The following is a 20,132-nucleotide window of genomic DNA, read 5'->3' as shown; positions in this document are numbered from 1 at the left end:
TTTTTTTTTTTTCTCTCTCTTCCCCCCCCTTCTCACCGTCTCTTCTCCCCTTTGGTTTTCTTTCTTTCTCTCCCCCTCTTTCTCTCATTCATTCCCCCTGACCTATTTATTAAAAAAAAAAAAAAAAAAAAAGACAAAGGATGAACTGAAGCTCTGCCACCACGTAATGTCGCATACTGCTGTTTCTGATGTCATTTAAAAAAAAAAAAAAAAAAAAGAGAAACATGGAACGTAGGATGAATCCTCATAGAAGCCGGTAGTTGCAGCCTCACAGAAACAGGATTGATGATGCGTTGGATGGTGAAAGGACCCAGGAAGCGAGGGGCAAGCTTCCTGGCCACGCACTTCAAAGGAACATTCGCAGAGGACAGCCAAACCTGTTGGCCCACGGTGTATGAAGGCGCAGGCGTTCTCCTCCGATCAGCAGCCCGGCGAGTCTGAGACACGGTCCGGAGCAGCGCCGCCTTGGTCCGGCGCCAAATCCTCCGACTGCGACGTAGATGATCCCGCACGGCCGGAACCGCAATCTCCGCCTCCTGAGAAGGAAACAACGGCGGCTGATATCCCAGACAGACCTCAAACGGAGAAAACCCCGTAGCTGCCGAGGTGAGAGAGTTATAAGCATACTCAATCCAAGCAAGATGACCACTCCAGGAAGCGGGGTCAGAGGAGGCCACACAGCGCAAGGCGGACTCCAGCTGCTGATTGGCCCTTTCAGTCTGTCCATTAGACTGTGGGTGATAGCCCGAGGAAAGGCTCACCCCCACTCCCAACGCGGTACAAAAAGCCTTCCACACCCGAGAAACAAACTGAGGCCCCCGGTCCGACACAATGTCCAAAGGAAGTCCATGTAACCGAAAAACATGATCCACGAGCACGCGAGCAGTCTCCAGGGCAGAAGGAAGTTTAGACAGAGGGACAAAATGCGCCGCCTTGGAGAACCTGTCCACAATGGTGAGGATCACTGAGTGACCAGCGGAACGCGGCAACCCGGTAACAAAGTCAACTGCAATATGCGACCAAGGTCGACCAGGGACAGGCAGGGGATGCAGCAACCCGGGGGGGGCCAGGTGACGGCTCTTATTGCGCGCACAAGTGTCACAGGCCAGCACATACTCGCGGGCATCCCTCGCCAAAGCGGGCCACCAAAAGGAGCGCCGTAGCAGGGAAACCGTACGACGCACGCCAGGATGACAAGCAAAACGAGACGCGTGCGCCCAGTGCAAGACACGCGCGCGCACGGCCGCCGGAACAAACAGTTTACCCTGCGGGCCCGAACCCGGGTCCGGATCCTGCCGCTGTGCCTGGCGCACCAAGCTCTCGATCTCCCATGTCACGGCCCCCACCACGCAAGACGAGGGGATGATCGGAACCACCCCCGTAGACTCAGACGCGGGGGAAAACTGACGGGACAAAGCGTCCGGCTTAACATTGCGAGAACCCGGGCGAAACGAGATCGTAAAATGGAACCGGCTAAAAAACAGCTGCCACCTGGCCTGCCTGGAGTTAAGCCGCTTCACACTCCGAATATAAGAGAGGTTCCTATGGTCCGCCCAAACCACAAACGGCTGTTCCGCCCCCTCCAACCAGTGACGCCACTCCTCCAAAGCCAGCTTAACCGCCAGCAGCTCACGATTACCCACGTCATAGTTCCGCTCAGCCGGAGAAAACCGCCGCGAAAAAAATGCGCACGGATGGAGACGGCCATCATCGGGCGAGCGCTGCGACAACACCGCCCCCGCACCCACATCAGAAGCATCCACCTCCACCACAAACTGTCTGGCACCATCCGGGTGGGCGAGAACGGGCGCGGAACAAAACAACTCCTTCAACCGAGCAAACGCCTGCTCGGCCTCAGGAGACCAACAGAAAACTCGAGCCGAGGACGTAAGCCGGGTGAGCGGAAGGGTGATCTGACTGAAGTTCTTAATAAATCGGCGATAAAAATTAGCAAACCCCAAAAACCTCTGCAGGTGTTTGCGCGAGGAAGGAGTCGGCCAATCAGCAATCGCCCTGATTTTGCCAGGATCCGGCCCCACCCACCCCTTAGCAAAGACATAGCCCAGGAACGACACAGAATGAGCATGAAACTCGCACTTCTCCGCTTTCACAAAAAGTTTGTTTTCCAGGAGGCGCTGCAAAACGCTGCGCACCTGCTGAACATGGTCCTCAAACGACCGCGAAAAAACAAGGATGTCATCCAAATAAACGAACACACACCGATTCAAAAAGTCCCGAAGCACATCATTAATCAACGCCTGAAACACTGCCGGCGCATTCGTCAGACCAAAAGGCATTACCAAGTATTTGTAATGTCCACGGTGAGTGTTAAAGGCCGTCTTCCACTCATCTCCCTGGCGCATGCGCACCAGATGGTACGCATTGCGAAGGTCCAGCTTCGTAAAAATGACCGCGTCCTGTAAAGGTTAAAAAGCAGAAGAGATCAGGGGAAGAGAACATTTGTTCTTCACAGTAATGTCATTAAGACCCCGAAAATCAATGCAGGGTCGGAGAGATCCATCTTTCTTATCCACAAAGAAAAAACCCGCCGCCAACGGCGAAGATGATGGACGAATCAGGCCCGCCTCCAGTGACTCCGTAATATACCTCTCCATGGCTGCCTTCTCTGGACCAGAGAGGTTATACAGCCGGCTGGTGGGCAAAGGAGCTCCAGGTAACAGTTCAATGCCACAATCAAAAGGGCGATGGGGGGGAAGCGAGAGCGCACAGCGTTTACTGAAAACCGCCGACAAATCATGATATTGTTCGGGTACAGACGAAAGATCCACCTCCTCGGGCGCCAGCTTAGACGAGCAGACAGGCGAAGGCGGAAGAGCAGACTGTAAACAGTGAGACAAGCAGTGGCTACTCCAACTCTCAATGCGACGGGAGGACCAATTGATATGAGGATTATGACGCTCGAACCACGGATAACCTAAAACGATGGGAGACTCCGGGGAGGAAAAAACAAAAAAACGAAGAACCTCACGATGATTACCAGAAAGAATCAACGAAACCGGTTCAGAGCCACAACAGAGACGGGAACCCGCAAGGGTATAATCTTAATCCCGAGGTGCCTCGTGAGACCGCCGTCAATAAAATTCTGCTCAGCACCAGAATCCAAAAGCGCGTTAGTAGAGAAAGCGCCAGACGCGGCATTCACGACAGCAGGAAGTTGCATGCGGGGAATTTGGGAAAGAAAGGAAGTGCCACCCACCAGTACCCCCACAGTTACTGGTGGGCACCGCCTTTTGACCGCAACGGGCAGGTGGACACAAAATGGCCCGACTGGCCACAATACAAACACAACCGTCCTTCAAACCGCCTCCGACGCTCCTCCAGCGTCAGCTGTGTACGACCCAACTGCACAGGCTCCTCAGCGGCGGACGCCGGAGGAGACCGTGCGCGGGCCGGACCGGGAGGAGGAGGACGGAATATTGTGCGCACCGCGGCGCGCTCAGCACTTCCAGCACAGACCCGGCCACCCCTCTCCCTCTCACGCTCGCGAAGGCGATTATCGATACGAATAGCCAGATTAACTAGAGCCTCGAAACTCTCCGGTTCGTCACGAGTGGCGAGCTCATCCTTCATGCGATCGTCCAATCCAATGACGAAAGCCCCGCGCAACGCGTCCTCACCCCACCCCGTCTCCGCGGCCTTAACCCGGAAATCAATAGAAAACTCCGCCACCGACCGGCCCCCTTGGCGGAGCCCGTGCAGTTGCCGCGCGGCCTCATCCGAGCGCAGGGGGTGGTGAAAAACCGCCTTAAAATCCTGAACAAACTGCTCATACGTGACAGTCTCCACGGGATGCAAAGCGAGATAAGCCTCGGCCCAGTCCAAAGCACGATCACGAAGGGCACCGATAACATGAGAAATCTTAACAGCATCATTGGAAAATGCTTGGGGATAACGCTGAAAAAGCAAAGAAACCTGAATCAAAAAACCCCCGCAACGGCCCAACTCTCCCGTAAAAGGCACCAGAGCCGGGGGAGCGGGGTCATGAACAGAGCCCACACTCAGTGAGGCAGACGGTACGGGCGGGGGAGCAGGAACAACGGGAGCAGTAGGAGGAACTAGCCGAGCCAAAGTCTCTTGAATGGCCGACAGGGTCTCATTAACTCGGCCTGCCCATTGCTCGGACGCCGCCAACTGCCGAGACAAACTAGACAAAGACTCCTCGTGTTTCTGGAGTAAATCGCCGGACGCGGGACCTGTGTGTTCTGCCGAATCCATCAAAAATGGTCGGAGTATTCTGTTGGGTTAGCTGGATTACACAGATGGATTACGTGGCAGAAACACACACGGACGCAGAATAGTTGGTGATGCAAGTTTTATATATACACGAGTAAGGGGGAATATTTACAAGGGAAAGGGGCTATATACAGTGATAAATAAAAATGTGCCAGCAGGAAAACACCGAGGCGATGAGATGGAGCCGAAGCATACAGGTAGGTAGCAGACGCACCGGAGCTACCTGACAACAGGGAACAAAACAGGGTTTATGGCATACCGTTGATAGCCGAACGTTAAACACAAGTGGACGGAGAGAGTTGGAGAGCTTACTTGACCACCCAAACCACAGCCGCTGCGATGATCGCCGCCTGATGGTACGTAGCACTCCGTCGCGGATCCAGAATAGCCAACACAAAATCCTAGGTAGGCGGGCAGGCGATGGAACAGGCTAAGACAAAGAAAAGTAGGCGAAACGTGGATCCTTTAAAACATACAGCTCCACAGCGTAAAATCAACAGATGCAGCCTGTGCTAACTCGTTACCACTTGTGACAGCGATAATACTCCGACACCAGACGTCCGTGACTCTGCTCCCTAAAAGCGCTCACTGATGACGTCCGATGCGTCGCAGGTGTGTTGGAATGCCATCAAGCCCCACCTCGCCTACCTATAACCAAAGGAAAACAAAACCCAAACAACAACAGTACACCTACCCACCACCTCCTAACATTTAGTGCTAATGACACTGGCTACAGTATTGTTTTAATATGTGAATTTAGACAATCCTTAAAGTTGCGCCTTCGATAAAAAGTACAAGGTTGTATGTTCTAGCCAGAGCAAGTTTGTTCTGTATCAGCCTGTTGTTGAGCACTCACTTGTATTGTGTAATTTCTATTTTATTCTTAGTTACTAGTTCCAAAGTTCACACACGCTAGAAAATTCAATTTAAAGATTCCTCAATAATAAAACAAATCACCTATGGTTTAACAGTACTGTCAAACCAATACACAATGCACAAACAACAGTTTTATTTTATTACACTTACGCTAACATAATGACTTGTTGTCAACTCGATTAATGTCATCTTCACTTCACCTGCTCAACTCAATGAATGTGGGGAGGGGAAGACAACAGAGATCAGAAGAGAGCACAGAAACTGCTCTGATTGTCGATAGCAGGAAAATGTAGCAGAGTCTCCCAAGCTAAAATAAAACGAGTGCAAATAATTTGGTGAATAAAATAATAATTAATATTTTTTCCTTGTTAAAGAAAACAATGATTCAGTACTTTCATTTTGTAGTTATATGTTAAAAAATATTGTTTCACAAAGTTAAGAAGTAACGGTTTAATTATACCAGACTGTAAACGACGCACAATATTATAATGAAAGAATTCATTTCATATTGTGTTCAGTGAATACAGTGAATCTCTATATTGTATCCAGTACATAATGTACTCATTGAATTTGCTGTGCTACTTTTAGATACAAAACATAACTGTATTGTGTATGTGCATCTTGGACAATAGATGAGACTTCTGGTTGATTCATGCAAAATAGGCTTCTGTATAGCAGGGACAACCCAATCAGCCAGTCACTGATGATGACTGATTCTGCAATTTCCACAACCCTGTATTGATCAACACTGGGTCGTGTAAATGAAACAAATGCAAAACATCAAATTGAACAAAAAGCAAATGGCTTTGATCACAACCATAAATTTCAAATATAGATACATTATTTACAAATGTTTAATATTAGCTGCAGGGTATCATATTACATTGCGAGGTGCAAAATATCAAACTTGGCAATGCTACACACAGATGTGACCCCGGTCACACTGAACAATAAAATAATAAAATCTTGTTGGTGTGTCGACTTCTCATAAATATTCATGGATAGGTGAGCGAACAGGTCGACACGGGCCGCACTTAGTTTTTCTGTCACATCAGTTGTCAGAGCAAAACATGCTGACCATAAATATGCAGCAAGTGAACAAGGTGAAACTATAAATATTCAATATTGTCTTTAAATATCATGGATTTGATACACATTCACTCTCAAACAGTCCAGCACTGCTGTTGCTGAGGTTTGATGGAATTAATGTTAACATACAATGCTTGAATCTCACTGTTGTTAAGCATATTTCATGAAACTCCATTATATACTGCTATGCAATTTAGACTTTTAAAAGAAAACATGTCATGAAGACAGAAATAATGCAGCGGTGCATTTCGTTACCTTTCTGATTTCTGTGTTGATACATCTGAGCTCTCTTTTGAAGGTCATTTCTCTCCATTGACCAAAGCAGATCCTCCAGCCACCTCACTTAGACACACAACAGACATCAAAATCAAACAGCCTTTTTCTTAATATCTTGTTTTGATCATGTTGACATGTCTTACATTTTTTGGGCCAATCTGTTTCTCATTTTAACAAATTACATAAAAAATATTGGTTTGTTTTGGCAGTTTTTTCTGAGTTGTGGATATTAAAATGAAGCATCCTTGCTTTCTACAAAAAAATATTTATTTCTAGACAAACAGTTTAGCTATTTAAAAAGTGAAACATCTCTTACTTGTCCACAGCCAGGATGCTTTTACTCGTTATGGTTCACTGATTCTGAAGATGCTTATAATTTTGGCTGTTTCTATGATTTGCTTATATGTTAGGTGTAAGACCAAAAGTTTAAACCAGAAATGACTAAAATACACTTAAACACTTGAATTTTGGCAAAAAAAATAAATAAAAAAAAATAAACAAATCACTAAAAAATAGTGAGCTAAGTCCACATTAATTTTCTTTTTTGTCTGATTTTTAACCTGTTATGTGTTGAAATTTGAAGCAATCATAAATAGATAAGATTAAGTGGCTTTAGTTCAAGAGGTAGAGCAGGTCATCTGCTAATTGGAACGTATATGGTTCAATGCTCCAGTCTGCATGCCAAAATATCCTTGGGCAAGACACTGAACGCCAAGCTGCTCTGCACTGCAGTCATCAGAGTATGAATGTGTGTGAATGTTAGGTACAAATCAATTACATGTATAAAAAGTGCTTCTATGAACGGTTGTGAATCGGGCATGTTATATAAAGACCTTCTTACAATTCTTAAAAATTAAATATTTTGTTTACCGTGTTTGTCATATGTGCATTCAGCATAAAAAAATCCATAAGAAATGGCACATTTAATTTCAGAGGCAACTTCTGAAAGAAATGCTGACCAGTGAAATAATTATAAAAACCCAGATTATCCCACATCTGCCCACACGAGGTATCCTAGTAGTAGCAGTAGGATGCTGATTGTGGTGACAAATAAACTGAATACAAACTTTGCTTGCAAGGTTATAAAATAATATACAACCAAGTGATTCCACAATTTTGATTTAGCCTAATTAGGACCAATGACTCATTGTCAGAACTGATTAAGTTGATTTATAATTAATTATTGGCTGGTGGGTCACATGCTGAACTTATGCTTAGCGATACACATCTGGATTGCACCAGAAGAACGACCCCTACAAACACATGAAAACAACAACTTCAGTTCTTGTTAATGTTTCGTCAGCACAAGATGAGCAAGAATTAAAAGTTTATTGTCAGCATTGACATGACTGGAAGTACTTTCACAGGCTCTCCTGGATAATAAGCTGCTGGAAGGTGCTCCACCTGGAGACTCTGTTGTCCTGCTGGGCGACTTCAATGCTCACGTGGGTAACGACAGCGAGACCTGGAGGGGCGTGATTGGGAGGAATGGCCTCCCTGATCTGAACCCGAGCGGTGCTTTGTTATTGGACTTCTGTGCTAATCACAGTTTGGCCATAACAAACACCCTATTCGAACATAAGAGTGTCCATAAGTGCACGTGGCACCAGGAGGCTCTAGGCCGTAGGTCGATGATCGATTTTGTAATCGTATCACCAGACCTGTCAACTGATCACCACCTGGTGGTGAGTTGGATCAGGTGGCGGGGGAGGACACTGGACAGACCCGGTGCACCTAAACGCGTAGTGAGGGTGTGCTGGGAACGTCTAGCAGAGGTCCCAGTCCGCGAGATCTTCAACACACACCTCCAGCAGAGCTTCAACAGCATTCCGAGGGAGACTGGGGACATTGAGTCTGAATGAACCACATTCAGCGTCTCCATTGCCGAAGCTGCTGCATTGAGCTGCGGCCGCAAGGTGGTTGGTGCCTGCCTTGGTGGTAATCCCCAAACCAAATGGTGGACACCAGAGATGAAGGGAGCCACCAGGCTGAAGAAAGAGTCCTATCGGGCTTGGTTAGCCTGTGGGACTCCGGAGGCAGCCGACAGGTATCGACGGGCCAAGCGGAATGCGGCTCGGGCAGTGGCTGAAACAAAAACTCGGGTGTGGGAGGAGTTCGGAGAGGCCATGGAAAAAGACTTTCGGACTGCCTCGAAGAGATTCTGGCAAACCGTCAGGCGTCTCAGGAGGGGAAAGCGGTGCTCTACCTGCACTGTGTATAGTGCTGGCGGAGCGCTGCTGACGTCGACTGAGAAAATTGTCAGGCGGTGGAAGGAATACTTCGAGGACCTCCTTAATCCCACTGACACGTCTTCCGAGGAGGAAGCAGAGTCTGGGGATGAGGGGAATGACCCGCCAATTTCCGGGGGCCAAGTCACTGAGGCAGTTAAACAACTCCTTGGTGGCAGAGCCCCTGGTATTGATGAGGTCCGCCCCGAGTTCCTGAAGGCTCTGGACGTTGTAGGGCTGTCCTGGTTGACACGCCTCTGCAATGTTGCGTGGAGATCAGGGGCAGTACCTGTGGACTGGCAGACCGGGGTGGTGGTCCCCATCTTTAAGAAGGGGGACCGGAGGGTGTGTTCCAACTACAGGGGGATCACACTCCTCAGCCTACCTGGGAAAGTCTATGCCAGGGTGCTGGAAAGGAGAGTTAGTCCGCTAGTCGAACCTCAGAGGAGGAACAATGCGGTTTTCGTCCTGGTCGCGGAACACTGGACCAGCTCTTTATCCTCTCGAGGACACTTGAGGGTGCATGGGAGTCTACATGTGTTTTGTGGACTTGGAGAAGGCATTCGACCGTGTCCCTGGAGGTGTCCTGTGGGAGGTGTTGCGGGAATATGGGGTGTCTGGCCCATTGCTACGGGCCATTCGATCCCTATACAACCGTCGCAAGAGCTTGGTTCGCATTGGCGGCAATAAGTCGGACTCGTTCCCGGTGGGCTCCGCCAGGGCTGCCCTTTGTCTCCGGTTCTGTTCATAATTTTTATGGACAGGATTTCTAGGCGCAGCCAAGTGGCGGAGGGCTTTCGCTTTGGTGGCCTCAGAATCTCATCTCTGATTTTTGCGGATGATGTGGTTCTGTTGGCTTCATCGGGTGAGGGCCTCCAGCTCGCACTGGAACGGTTCGCAGCCAAGTGTGAAGCAGCGGGAATGAGGATCAGCACCTCCAAATCTGAGGCCATGGTTCTCAGCTGGAAAAGGGTGGAGTGCCCACTCCGGGTCGGGGATGAGTTTCTGCTCCAAGTGGGAGGAGTTCAAGTATCTCGGGGTCTTGTTTGCGAGTGATGGGAGAAGGGAGCCGGAGATCGACAGACAGATTGGGGCTGCAGCTGCAGTAATGCAGACGCTGCACCGGTCCGTCGTGGTGAAGAGAAAGCTGGGTGTAAAAGCAAAGCTCTCAATCTACGTCCCTACCCTCACCTATGGCCACGAGCTGTGGGTAGTGACCGAAAGTACGAGATCGCGGATACAAGCGGCAGAAATGAGCTTCCTCCGAAGGGTGGCTGGCCTCTCCCTTAGAGATAGGGTGAGAAGTTCGGCCATCCGGGAGGGGCTCAGAGTAGAGCAGCTGCTGCTCTACATCGAAAGGAGCCAGCTGAGGTGGTTCGGGCATCTGACAAGGATGCCCCCTGGGCGCCGCCTGGGTGAGGTGTTCCAGGCATGTCCCACCAGGAGGAGGCCCCGGGGCAGACCCAGGACACGCTGGAGAGATTATATCTCTCGGCTGGCCTGGGAATGCCTTGGTGTTCCCCCGGATAAACTGGAGGAGGTGGCTGGGGAGAGGGAGGTCTGGGCCTCTTTGCTTAGCCTGCTGCCCCCGCGACCCGGCCTCGGATAAAGCGGATGAAGATGGATGGATGGATGGATGGATGGATGGAGATGCATTTATTGGGTTTTGTGGAATGGAAACTAAGCATGATTGCAAGCGTGACTGCAGGTATGCACACACACACACACACACACACACACACACACACACACACACACACACACACACACACACACACACACACACACACACACTAAGTATCTAAGTAGTTTCTAAGTATAGATCATCTTCTGCGTCTCTGTCTTTTGGTGTGCCACAAGGCTCTGTGCTGGGGCCATTAGTGTTTTTAGTTTATTTACTCCCTCTCCAGCACATTCTGAGCCCTTTTGAGGATATTTGTTACCATTGTTATGCGGACGATATCCAACTCTATATATCTTTTAAGCCGGAGGAGGTTTCTAAGCTGCGGCTTTTAAATGTGTGCTTGGAAACCATTAAAGGCTGGATGGCTGAAAACTTCCTCCAACTAAATGATAACAAAACCGAAGTCCTCTTATGTGCCCCAGATAGACATAGACCCAGTATAATAAATGCTCTTGGTCCTCTTTCAGCGTTTGTAAAACCATCTGTCAGGAACTTAGGGATTATCCTTGATCCTGCTCTTACGTTAGATAGTCATGTTAAATCTCTTGTTCGGTCCTGCTTTTATCATTTAAGAAATATCTCTAAATTGAGCTCTATAATATCCTATACCGAACTCGAGATTGTTATTCATGCTTTTATTTCATCACGATTGGACTATTGCAATTCCCTGTTTACTTGTTTAAACAAAGGTTCCTTGGAGCGTCTGCAGATCGTTCAGAATGCTGCAGCAAGACTTTTGACGAAAGTTTCTCTTTTTTTTTTTTTTTTTTTTTTTTAAATGACATCAGAAACAGCAGTATGCGACATTACGTGATGGCAGAGCTTCAGTTCATCCTTTGTCATTTTTTTTTTTTTTTTTTTTTTTAATAAATAGGACAGGGGGAATGAATGAGAGAGAGAGGGGGAGAGAAAGAAAGAAAACCAAAGAGGAGAAGAGACGGTGAGAAGGGGGGGGAAGAGAGAGAAAAAAAAAAAAAGAACTCCTGGGTCACCTGTATGGAGAAAAAAACAAACAAACAAACAACCAAAAAAAACAAACAGAGGAGACAGCAAACAACAAAGAGCAACATAATAATAGAGAAAACAAAGCACCATCACAATAAACTAGCTAGTCATAGATATCAATATTTACTAAATAATAAACGATATTGTGCAGCACGCAAGATAGACAGCGCACAGTGTGCTTTGAGGCAGCAGCCAAGAAAGCTTTAGTCCGTGTCTGTGAATACCCATGTGTGCATACCTGTGTGGATCAGCATGCTTGCATTCCAAAGGTTTCTCCATGTAATGATCTGCTAGGGAGTGTGGGGGGGCCACAGCCCCGTCCTCCAGGGTGTGAAGCGGGTATGGAGGAGATCAAAACTCCAGACATCCAGAGGCCCCCAGAACACAAGAGACCATGGAAGACCAACAGAGGGGCAGCCGCGCCACTGTCCCAGTAAGAGCTGAGGAGAGTCCCAGATGAGGGCTCGCCCAGCAGCCGCGGAGCAGAAGTCAGGGGGAGTTGCAGTGACGCGCCCGTGAGCTCCGCCGGCCCCCAGCTGCGCCCGAGTGACCGAGCCCTAGGCCGAGAGGCCGGGGGCACCCCACCTCCAAAGGGGCCCGAGCGAGCCCCAGGCCCCAGGCCCCGACAAGCGGCCGCCAAGGAGTGAGCCGGTGTGTACCCGGACGCCCACCCCCAGACACAAAGAACCACCAACACACCGACACCTGAGGGAGTCCGCCACCGGCAGGGGAAGTGGTGGTGGGTGGAGATAGGCCTCCAAACCTTGGAGGGCCTGAGGTGTCCCCAGAGAGGTGGCGTCTGATACCCAACCTGACATATAGACACAGACATACAGGCACACACAGACACAAACATCCATTCCCACCCTCATGCTCTCATATGCACTCACTCCACACTCAACCAACGTGGAGACAGACATAAAGAGACGCTGTACACACAATCACACTCCCCAAGCGTACTCTACAAACCGGGTCTAGGTACCCTTGCCCCTGGAGGGGGGAATTGCACCCAGACCCAGGTGGTGTTACCCTTTTCCCTGCGGTGGGGAGAGGCAGACCACCCCGACTCCGCAGCAGCAGGGAGGCCCCACACCCCAGACCGCAGTCGGACGGCCAACTCCTCCTACTAGCCCTCCCGCTCCAGCAGGCCGCAGAGAATGGGGGTGGGAGAAGACGAAAGTTTCTAAATATTCACATATAACACCGTTGCTTAAGCAGTTACATTGGCTTCCTGTCGAATCTAGAGTCCATTTTAAGATTTTGGTTTTAACTTTTAAGGCTCTTCGACAACAAGCACCACCATATATTATTGAACTTTTGCAGCCCTATGCCCCTAGTAGGTCTCTGAGGTCGAGTAGTCAGGGCCTACTTGTCATTCAGTATACGAGACTGAAAACTAGGGGTGATAGAGCTTTTGCTACTGTGGCCGCTCGACTTTGGAACTCCCTTCCTCAGGACCTACGATCCGTTGATTCATTGATTACTTTTAAAAAACAGCTAAAAACTTATCTTTTTAAAATTGCTTTTTGTTAACTTTGTTTGTTTTTTGTCTTTTAATCTGTTATATCTGTAAAGCACTTTGTGATGTCTATCTAGAAATGTGCTATATAAATAAAATTTTACTTACTTACACACACACAACAGTAATATAGACATTTCACTGCACTAGTGTTCTATATATCAGTAATAACCAAGGTATTTAAAAAATGAAATATTGATTTCAAGTTAATAAATAGTTGTAGAACTGTTCTTTTGTATCCTTTGTACAATTATGGCTGCTCCTTTCATCGCCCTACACTTTCACTTTGCATTTTGAATACAATTAATTTGCCAAAATGAACACATGAAACACAAAATAGACAAGATTAACAGTAATATTAATAAAGTAAGTTACATAATTATCGATTCGGGTCATATAGGGATTCAGGGACACACAGGTATCCTTGTTGTGTTTGTGCCTTGACACTAGCCACAGCAGTATTAGATTCCCTGAGATAATCCTTCTATTTGGAGTGGAAAATGGTTCAGTGTCAAGCCCACATTACAAGGTTGCAGTGGTAAAGTAGAAGCGCTGTGGTATTGTGGTCATCACATTCACCTTATATACCAAAGATAGTTTGACTTGAGGAGGAGACACAAACCTAGTCTCAAGGTTCCCAAGCTTGTGTACTGTTAGTGCAAGTACCAAGTCTGGATAAATCAGACAGAAAACATTTTATCAAATCAAACATGTGGATCCATCCACTGCCTCCTGGGAAATAAGGGAGCAGCCTAAAGTGGCTGTGGGGAAGCAATCTGTAAGCTCCAGCCACAGAGCTGGAGTCTATGTCCTGGTGGGAACTTTGTTTTTTTGTTGTTGTTTTTATTAATTAGTTAAAAATGTTTGTTTAGGTTTAGAAAAAGATATTTCTCTATGTATTTATTTTGTAAGTATTTTCACAGCATTATCACTGCACATGATTCTTCACAATATGTAATATCCTTTACATGCATCTATTAAACCACTGCTGACATGTCACAGCACTAATGTTAAGGATACGCGCACGTTTTTAAGACAACAATGATTTTGACCAAACACGCTGAAACAGGAACAGGCTAACTGCTACTGAAATATGAACACTAGATTTTATGTTGTGAATGTTAAAATGATCATTACAATAATGTAGTGCATGATTTTTGATTCATAGAGGATTTAAGTCCCTGACATACTATGCAGGTTTAGAGATGGTTTAAATATGTTGATAATTTTACAGGCTGGGCATCATGGTAGTACCCACATGCAAGCAGTGTTCCAAGTTTTCAGCTCTTTCATGAACTGAAAGAAAATCTGTATGAAAATATAAAAGTATAATGTTGAAAAAACAAAAACAAGTAAAAATCTTGATACACACACTCTACTCTCTCTCTATATATATTTTATATATAATCTATTTTCCCAGACAAGGAAAGGATAGAAGAAAGCAGTAGAAAAACCAAGGGGGCAGAAGGAACAGATGAAGGTGAACTGGGAAAGGGACTAAAGCAAGAGTCAGGTGGTGCTGGAGACAGTGTCTGGAAATAAACCCAATACAGATGGAGAAAAAAAAAAACTAGAAAAAGCACCCACATCTCTACTGCATCAGAGCAGCACGGCCTGCAAATTCCCTTATAGATAGTTTATGGAGTGGAAAACATTCAATTGCACCCTCACTGTTCTGGTCAGAAGTGAAATGGAAAAAAGGACACAAAGGGCAGGAGAGGGGAAAGAATCAAAGGGAAGAGGGAGAGAGAGAAGGTGTAGGAGTCTGCAGTTATTTTCATGTAATGGTATTTTAATGAATCCTCTGTTAATTCATAATGGAGTCATCAAGAAATATATGACGCCACAGTAAAACACATTATCGATAACTTTGTTTTTATCAGAGAGGTGGCTTTGCCATGGAGTCTGAAGTCTTCTTTTCTTCTTCCTTTCCAGTCAGTATACTGGTTAAATACAGAAAGACCTGAGGACCACACAGTTTGGATTGATCCTGTGGTTACCAGGGTGTGTTTGAGCTTTTTTGTATGATTGTGTGTATCATGCAGTGGCCGATGGCGTGATTAATAAAGCTTATCAGTAACTGCAGCAGCTTTGCTTCACTGAGTGCCATACAGACTCGCCTGGCAATTCCACCTTCTCACAACACACACATGAGTGAATGCACAGCTAAAGAAACATACACACAAAAGTCAAGCTGATGCCATTTATCATCTGAGCTGCAGGAGAGCTGTAACTACTTTTTTCTTTTCTCCTACTCTTCTTTTTCACTATACACTGCCCCAGAAGGCATCAACTCCGCTCCACTGCCATCTTTCTGCCTATCTTTCTCTGCTGTCTTTCTAAATCACTTAAATGTACTACTTCAAAAGATGAAAAAAAAAATCCTCCCCATCTTTTCCTTTTCGTCCACTTTCCACTTCCAGGCTTTTAACCTGACTGTTTCACCTTCTTTCATTCAAGTAGGTGAAAAAGAACGGTTTCACAGTTCCCTGTGTAGTCCTCTGAAAAATCAAGTACACTATTACTGTTTCCATAGTAATTAAAAGGGTAAGTAGAAGTTAGATGCTGAAATGCGCTTGATTAAGTGATCATCAGCAAGTGTGACCACATATATAAAAGTAGAAGTTTGGGCAGTTTGCCGTCAGGTGTGTGTTAACACAGTGCCACAATCTTCCTAGGAGTGGACGTCTCAGCAAATTAACCCAAGGTCAGACGGAGCTACATCTCAGACTCTACAGTGAAAGTGAAACTTCATGTCGGTACAAATTGAAAAAGACTGAAACAGAAGAGAAACAACAGTGGAGATGTCTGCTCTAACGCACAACCATTGGTGGAAACAAAACAAAGCATATCAGCAAATTACCTCATACCAAGCATGCAAGCATGGAGGTAGAGGGGTGATGATTTGGTTTTGTTTTGCAGCTAACAGTCATTGAGTATCTGTCCAATAGCTGTAGCTTGGCCCATACACAAAAATGTTGTGGCATGACCTTAATGTAGCTTTGCACAAATAAATGTCTGCAAATCGCAAAGAATTGAGTAGAGAGTTGGCCAATTTCCTCCATAATGATGTGAGAGCTTGATAAACTTAAACACAAAATGATTACTTGCTGTTCAGTAGTTTTTCACAACACTGTACAGAGTTAAAACTTTATTTTTCACAATCCTGTATGTCTAAGACAATGTTTGTTTTTTCTCTCACATCTATTAGAGTGATGTGCTTCATACAAAAGATTCAGTTTTGGTTGTTGTAGGGAATAATCCTATTTATTTCTTGAAAGCATGTGATCATATTCAGGGAAGACATATTTCTAATTTCATCGTAATGGATGTAGTGGATGTGGGCAAAGGTCTAAACAGACCTTTGCCCACATCCAGTTATTATTACTGGTGTGCAAGATGTAACCAGAAGGTTTTATTAATTTTTCCACAGAGTGTAAACAAATCTAACCTTCTTAAACTTTAACTACTGTCCTTGCGTGCACCTCGGGACTGTTTCCACTGCTTTTGCTCCGAACCTTTGCTTACTGGTGTTGGGTCATATCAAAACTTGAAAACTTCTAATTTCATTTTCTAGAAAATGATGACATTTCACAGGGTCAAATTTCAGCATGCTGGGTTCAGGTGCATATTGGCAAGACAGCAAAAACATCAGTTTCCTTTAACATAACTCTTTGCACACAGTCAGACGCTGAGGGATGAACTCACCGGACAAAACCCTGTAAATGTCACAGTTTGACAATAGGCTCCTGATCTTGTGTGTGCCACCTTCAGCCTTGGACACTGCAGACTCTTCCGCTGAATGCTGCAAATGCTTCCTGTGAACACTGTTGTCTCTATAACAGGTGAAGACTAAGCTCTCATCATCATCAATGATGTGACAGTTTAAATCAGAAGAGGGTTTTTGCTTTCTCCAGTTTGAGGTTGACAGCAAAACTGGAAATGTGGAAAAGCAAATGCACTGCACTTTGAGAGGTGAAGGATAACCTTGCAATTGACAACGGCAACATTTAAATCAGGTATGGCTGTTTTTATGGACAAAGCTGCAGAACATTTAGACACAGAAACGGTAGTTCCAAAATTTATTCATTTTTCAGTAGCATTTTTCTAACACTTCTAATTATGAATCTGAAATAAAGCCACAAAATGTTACTAAAAGTGCTTCTTTGTCCGCCATAAGTCCAGTAGTGCAAGCTGGTATCCAGGTCTCTACTGTAGTATGTGTATAAATGTAATAATTTTAATAATTTTGAGTAATTTTACTTGCTTATTTTGAATCACTTTTCTTATTTTATATTTAAAAGCAGATTTTAACACTAAGTGATAGCCAGTAAGTCAGTGACACTGGGATTAAATAATCATCTGCATTTCTGTCAATTTTCCTAAAAGCACAATAATGCTGCACACATTTTGGTACATCCTTGTCAGTTAATGCGTCTTGCTGAAGGATGTTTTACTTTAACTGATATAAACTGGGCCTGGTACATAAACTCTTGTACTGATTATCAGTACAAGTATCAGTCTATTGCATTAGAACTGTCATGGTCCTGGGTAGGTGACCCAGTGTTTTGGTTTTTGTATTATTACTGATCTTTGTTTTCATATGTGTTTCGACTGCTAGTGTGATGGTTTCTGTTTTGTATTTCCAGTTCTTAGGTTTTGGTCCCTGTACTCCGTGTAGTATCAAGTCCGTGCCCTTGAGCCAGTTGTATTTCCTGTTTTACTTTGAAGGTCCGTGTCTCAGGTCATGTATTCTGTGTTCCCTGCCTGTCTTCCATTTCCTTGTTACCTTGTGTGTATATTTAGTGTGTAGTTACCTCTGTTCTTTGTCAGAGCGTCTGTGTATAATCCCCGGTGTTTCTCTGCCCAAGTGTGTCTCCAGCTATGTTTCCAGGTTCTAGCTTGTTAGCTCTAAGTTTCCAGATTCATGTTTAGTGTCCCCAATTTAGCATTCTTGCAGGTTGTTTTGTAGTTTTTCTTTTCAGCCACAAATAAAGGCTTGTTTTCTGTTAAACACTCTCCTTCATCTCCATTGCCTGCATTTGGGTCCGTTTCTCTATCTCCACAACCTTGGGAGATGAGTACCTAGCTTTTGTTCAGCATCATATCATGAATATGAGTTTAGAGAAACTTCAAAAACACATTTTAAGTTTGGAAATGTGCGCAATGTTTCAGTGTAATTTAAACTATACAGATTTTGTGGAGTTTGTTTTGCCAGCAAAGACTTATTTCTTTGATTGTATTATGTGTAAAATGCACAGTTCTCAATACATTACTATACTGGCATGTCTAGCAAATGTACAGCTTTGCTAACTGATCCAAACAGTAGTTTATGAAAACAAGTCCTTAAGATGAATACATTTAAAAAAGTGTTTGGAAAAGGTCCAAAATATATGTATGTATTGCAAAAAAAAAAAAAAAAGCACATGTAGCACGCACTGACAGCAGAGATTTCAGTCTACTGGGCATCTGGTTTGATACCTCTCACTGCTGTTTCACACACTTGGACACTTGACTGCACCCGACTATTTTATCTCCCACGGTGTTGGAGGTGATGCTCTGAATAAATGAACAAGGATTTGGACAGACCACTGAATTCATCAGCAGTCCGGTTTGGTATGAGAAAGCTTTTTGACAAGTGCACTAGTGACACAGAGAACATATTAAACATTCGCTCAACATTCCAGTTTTGATATTTCCAACACAGTGAAATACAGCCTGCTGATGAGGTTGTGTTAAATGTTGGAAAAAAACAAGATGTGGTGCTGCCAATCTTGCTCTTGTTGCTTGCTCTTGTATTGTTTAATATGATAGATTGTTAAACTTGTTTGTTTATTGCTGTATTTGAGTTGGATTCCCCTTTAACTTAAGCTGCCGTTTTATAGATTGAAGATCACTCAACCAGAAAACTCAACACTTGCTTGTTTATTTCAAACTCTGATTCTGAAGATGATCAATAAATAAGTAGAGCATTTCATCACGGACCAAACTGGATATTCAGGCCTTGATTCAGGCTGCCAACCTGTGCATGCACGCAAGCACACCTCTACTTTTTAAATTTTTAATTTATTTTTTTTCCTAGGCTGGAAAGACAGACTGCCATAACAGATGTTTTTGTGTTTGTAGGAATTCCTGGTATTACACGTGTGGTAGAATCAAATAAGTACTCTTCAGATCGTATCTAAAACATTATTGCTAGTACTTTAAGTAGTTTAAGAACTACTAAAATACTACTATAAATGCATGTGTAATTAAAAGATATGACGTTTTCACTAATTAAAGAAGCCGCACTGCAGCTATGCTGTTATTTGTATTTTTACTGTCTTACAGTACATTTGACCATTTTATTGATCTATTAGCCTATCCTGTGGAAACATCTTCTCACTTGGTTTTAAATGGACATCTTGTTTCACACTAAGATTTTCCACATAACGGATAAATCAAGAGACCTTGAATATCAATCTACAGGTCTCTTTCTTAGATCTTCAGTGAGGTCCTTGGACTTTCACGTAGTTCTGAGTATTGGTAAATTCAGGCAGTGGTTCAAAGAGAAACTACCAGCTGTAGTCAATTATGATTTCTGATGAGAATAAACCCTGGATTTGGCAAGTTAAAAGACACTGGAAGACTCTGGGCAACACTTGTAGAAATATTAAACGAGGATATGAAACACTGCACATATAAAGGCTAATTTAGATCATAGAGCCCTGCCTTGAAAAACTCACATAGATGTAACACTGTCTGTGAAGCTGGATTTAAAAGAATCGGTGCTTAAGTGTTTAAGTATTGAGAACATAGGTAGCACCATCATCTGTCAGTACAGAACGTTACTTCATATGGTTGATTGGTTGGCTGGTTACGGCTAATAGACTTACATGAGTTTATCGAATCAATAAGTCAGAGGAAAATAAGGAGAGTCAAAGTAAAAATCAGTTTAAAGGGATCACTTTTGTGCTGCCAATAGCTGCAGCAATAAGTTTTATGTTAAGAAACTGAGGATATACTGTCCACTTTCACTGACTCGTTAGCAGTATCTGGCTCTCCACTGTTTGACTAGCTGCACACATGCGGAAAATTCCAGCTGACAACCACTTACTACTAAAGAGACAGACAGTAAAAGAGGACAGTATATCCTCAGTTTCCTAACATAAAACTCCTGCAGCAGGAGTTAGCACAAAAGTGATCCCCTTAAACTGATTTT

The sequence above is a fragment of the Astatotilapia calliptera genome, chromosome 23, assembly GCF_964374335.1.
Source record: "Astatotilapia calliptera chromosome 23, fAstCal68.1, whole genome shotgun sequence".
NCBI lineage: Eukaryota > Metazoa > Chordata > Actinopteri > Cichliformes > Cichlidae > Astatotilapia > Astatotilapia calliptera.
This window is presented reverse-complemented; position numbering follows the sequence as displayed.